We start from the raw sequence: 4,936 nt of genomic DNA, 5'->3' as shown, positions 1-4,936 counted from the left end.
GTTAGCACATTTATCAGATAGAAATATCACATTGCGTGCAATGCCCCTAGCAACAATTAATTATTCTAGAATGACTTCGGGGGTAAAAAGGTCATATGGCATCGTCCCAATTTTGTTCATTTCCATTTTCTCTTTTCTTTCTTTTCTAGCACTTCTTGACTTGTTCGTTTTCCTTCCTTTCTTTTTTTTTCTAATTGTCACTCTTTTCTTTCCTCTCATTTGTCACATCCACAACATCGCGCTCTTTTTTCCTTTTCTTTTTTCCTTTTTTTCTTTTCTTTTTTTTAATAGTGATTCGATCAAACCCTATGTAGGTTGCCTACATATCATGTCCCTTATGAATCAGATCAAGCGTAGTTCTGGAAAAGTAATGGACAAATAAACTAAAAATAAAAATCTTTTTGGATTTTTCATTTATAATTTTTTTTTGGTTTTTCAAATACAAAACAGGAAGTACTATAACAAAAGACTCGACAATCTTAACAAGACTGATAGACTCGATACTAATGTACAAGACTAAAAATTAAAAGACAACATAAAATAGACTAAAAAATAAAAAGTTTCCTCAAGCAGCTCGTGCATGCAATAGTCTTGACTAGAATGGTCCTGGGGTATTTGTCATGCTCGAGTCCTGGTACATAGATCCACACCTGAATGAGAAAAATAAGACCAAATAGATCAGTGACTCAAGACACTATGCGACACCACAACACCTCCTATTGGACATACGCAAGACATGATTGGGCTACTTTTGCAAAATTAACCTATGTGGCCAAGGATGGCTATTAGTGCAAACTCAACAAAGGTGACCTGAAAGACATGAAAATACCTCAATATGGCTTAAATGGATTCAACTCCCAATAATCATGGCCCAAAATTAATTTGCAGAAATGACCCAATTTGCAAAAACAACTGATATGGCCAGAAGTGACTAAAGATGCAAACTCAATAAGGACGTGACTTAAAGTAATATGACTCATAGTTGTGGGCTCAAGATCCTAAGACATAGGTAATTGAACCACTTTACGAAAATGAACCCATTTTGCAAGAATGGCCGGCGTGGCCAAAAATGGCTAGACATGCAAGATTTGGCTAAGACCCCGCAAAGCCAAGAATCTAAGACACTAGGAAGACCGGACCCTATGTGGGTTGCCTACGTATCCCTCCCCGAAAGACGAGAATCAAGTTCACGTAGTTCGGGAAGATTGGATATGGGAGAAAGCTTAAAAATGACATTAATTTGGAAAAAATATTTTTTTTGTCTTTTTGAAAAATGATGGAAAATGTAAAATCTTTTCAAATTTTTTTCTTTCTCTTTTTTTTGAATTTTTGGAAAATAATGGAAAAGTGTAAAAAAAATTTGGATTTTCTTTTTCTTTCTTCTTTTTTTTTGGAATTTTTGGAAAATAACGGGAAAGTGTAAAATCTTTTTGGATTTTTCATTTTCATTTTTTTCATTTTTTTTTTGAAAAAGTAGTGAAAAAAATATAACTGGGCCCTACTTGCTTCGTCTTTCACCCTTCTTTCCAAGCATCGGTCTGCCAAATGACCTTTTTACCCTCAAAATTGCAACATGTATCACATAGGGATGATTGAGTGTCTTTTTGGGCCACGGGTCCATTTTAACAAAATTTGGATAGGCTTCCTACAAAGGGATACGGTACCTGGGACCAGGCCCTGATAGGTCTAAATGACATGATGCAAATAAAAATGATCTAAATGGTGACCTAAGTTTGGGGTTCACTAACAAGGCAATTCGGGGGAGCGTATGGTCGATGGTGGCTGCTCAAGCTTTCCACCCACTCCATACGTCTGACGGCCCCCCTCCTAAATTAAGGGTGACTCAACAAAGAGTTCGTGCACGCGACATGTACTCCAAGACTTGTTGCAGAAAGAAGACTCATGGTTATGCAAATGATGACAGTTTAGAAAGTAGTAACATATTAGGAAAAGCGATAAACAAATAACCAAGAAAACAAGGAAATAAGATAAACAAAGCAAATAAATAAAGCAAACACCTCAACCGAATATCCTAAAAGCTAACGAGATCAAGTACCAGCTCGAACTTGCAAGTCCCTAGTGGAGTCGTCAGAGTTGTCACGCCCTTTTTTTTTACAAACCTCACTTAACCCTCTTATTATAAATAAAAAGATTTACCAAAGCTCAAAAGGGTTTTCAATTTGAAAAGTGACAAAACTGATGTTCAAAAGGAAATAACTCAGAGTCGCCACCTGACATTTGATCTCGGTGTGTCAGGTCACCGTTTTAAAAAAAATGATTTTTCCTTTTAAAAATACTTTGGACTCCAAACTAAGTCTGCACTAGAGATTTGGGTAAGGGGGGTCATTTGACTCGGGGAGAAGGTGTTAGGCACTCCCCAAGTCCTGTAACTAGTACGGTTGCATACTTGATCCAGTTGGCTTTTAAAATATTCAAGTTGAGGTAAAATCACAGAAAAACAAAATAAACAATCAAGGAGGCTCGAGGTCGTCTCCACCTAATAAAAGAAAATGAAAGTAAAAATAAAATACTTCGAGTTCTACTTTTGGCCTTCAAATACAAATACTTCGGGGCATACCCCGGATAAAAATATATACAAATTTCGCAGAGCATTCCCCGGATAATAAACTAAAAGAAACGACCTCTTGCCTCAAAAATAAAAATAAAAATAAATAAAACCTATGATTTGCCTACCCGAGTGTTAGCGGACCTAAGCAAACTATTGACGATTCAACCCAAAAGCAAGAACAAGGAGTAACGAACTTGTCTTGATTCCAAACTTTTTAATTTTAGTCCAAAAGCCCACTGCCCACTTAATTCCATTAACAATAGATGTCTCGGCCTATTTTCTCAGTTCACTTAATAGTCTATTCATTTGAAATTAGAGCAAATCCACAGACCCATTTCAAATCTTTGAAGAGAATTTCAAACAAACCCAACTAGATACAACAATTAAATTCTCATTCAATATACTAATTGAGGATGTCTAAATGATATGAGCACACAAATGGAAAAAAAATTCAGCAAAATTTTCATTCAAGTCCCAAACACACAAGGAAGAATATTGAAAATTAATTAAGAACAAGGTTTAGGAATGGACCTCAAATGAGTAACAATGAAGCCGAGATTAGAGCGCGGTCGGAAAACCTCTAACGGAACTCGAATTAGTACCGGAAAGCTTTGGTATAGATCAACCAAATCGGAATTTCAAGAAGCTAAACAAACTCGCCGACTCTTGACCGGAGCTTTTGCCGGTGAACCCGGACGGAAACGGCAACCTCGACTTCCACGCGGAAGCTTAATGAATAAGTTCGGTGAAATCAGGCTCAATCTTTGCTTGATGTAAGAGGGTGTTAACAATTTTCTTCTAGTTCGTGTAAAGCTAAAAACATCTTTCTATGAGATTTTGCACCAGTTGTATATCTTCAAGTGAAACTTTCTTAAGCTCCCCACTAGACATTTTTCAATCTTTCAATGCCACATACGTTCAGCAGAAATCTCGACGCAAGTCTTGTTGACAAGCCCTAGTACAGGAAAAATCCACTACAATTGATATCACACCTGTTACACTAATTAGTTTGCGGAATTACCAAATCTAGAATAAAGTCGCCGGAGAAGACAAATCGGACAAGTCGTCGGTGCCAGCACTTTGATTTTGTTCACCGTTCTTTTTCTCTTAATTTTTTCTGTGGCTATGGGGGGAATTCAGGGGTTCTAGGGTTAAATTTATCTTCTTAAGGGAAATGGGGTGTGGGCTAACAAAATTTGGGCTTAGATGACTTTTGGGTTTTGGGTTGGGTTTATGTATTATTGGATCAAAATTGAGCTAAAAATTAAAATTCATAAATTATAGACCCAAATTCAATTATTCTTGTACAATAGTATAAAGCACCTATAAAATGTAAAATCGCTCCTAATTAATTAAAATAAACTATTAAAGATAAACCTAAAATGAAACTATTTTTGGTATTTTTCAAGATTATATAAAAATAAAAATCCCAGTGAAATAATATTACTACAAAACATTAATGAAACTATTTTTTTTTTTGTAATTTTTGTTTTTGTGACAAAAATAATGTAAAAAAGTCAAAATTAGTTGAAATAACTATATTAGACCTAAACTAAGTATTTAAATGCTAAAATATGTGAAATCTTGGGGAGGGTCAAAAATCACATGTCTACACCACCCAACCAACTAGGGGTGGAGTTCAGTCGGCTAGGGGTCGCCCCAGAGGGGGAGGTCGATCAGGCGGTGGTCATGCCCGTTTTTATGAACTTCCCGGCATACCTGATGCTATTGCTTCAAATGCTATTATTACAGGTATTATTTTAGTCTGCCACAGAGATGCCTCTCTATTATTTGATCCTGATTCCTCCTTTCCTTATGTGTCATCATACTTTGATCGTTATTTGGGTATGCCCCGTGAGTTTCTTGCTTCACTTGTTCATGTATCTACCCTGGTGGGCGATACTGTTGTTGTAAACCGTGTGTACCAGTCGTATGTGGTGACTATTGGGGGTCTGGAGACCCATGTGGATCTTTTCTTATTGTGTATAGTGGATTTCGATGTCATTTTGGGCATGGATTGGCTATCTCCGTGTCGTGCTATTCTGGACTGTCATGCTAAGACAGTCACATTGGCTATACCGGGTGTGCTGCGGATTGAGTGGCGAGGTGTGATTGATTATGTTCCCGGTAGAGTGATCTCATTCTTGAAAGCCCAACGTATGGTTGGGAAGGGTTGTCTTTCGTATCTAGCCTTTGTGAGGGATGTCGGTGCTGAGACTCCTAGTATTGATTCTATTCCAGTTGTGAGGGATTTTCCCGATGTGTTTCCTGCGGACCTGCCGGTCATGCCACCGGACAGGGATATTGATTTTGGTATTGACCTGGTGCCGAGCACTCAGCCCATTTCTATTCCGCCATATCATATGG

The 4,936-nt window shown here is 37.4% G+C and overlaps 1 long non-coding RNA gene across 1 annotated transcript; it reads right to left on the bottom strand.

Moving 5' to 3' along the window:
• Positions 1-384: 384 nt before the first annotated feature.
• Positions 385-3,819, bottom strand: LOC142174854 (uncharacterized). The gene is made up of 2 exons (XR_012703943.1): positions 3,101-3,819; positions 385-650 (listed from the first exon to the last, which is right to left on the bottom strand). It is a non-coding gene; the product is annotated as an uncharacterized LOC142174854 (long non-coding RNA).
• Positions 3,820-4,936: the final 1,117 nt, after the last annotated feature.

Source organism: Nicotiana tabacum, chromosome 20 (genome assembly GCF_000715075.1).
Source record: "Nicotiana tabacum cultivar K326 chromosome 20, ASM71507v2, whole genome shotgun sequence".
Lineage (NCBI taxonomy): Eukaryota > Viridiplantae > Streptophyta > Magnoliopsida > Solanales > Solanaceae > Nicotiana > Nicotiana tabacum.
The sequence above is the reverse complement of the archived record's forward strand: the minus strand, read 5'-3'. Positions and strand labels throughout refer to the sequence as shown.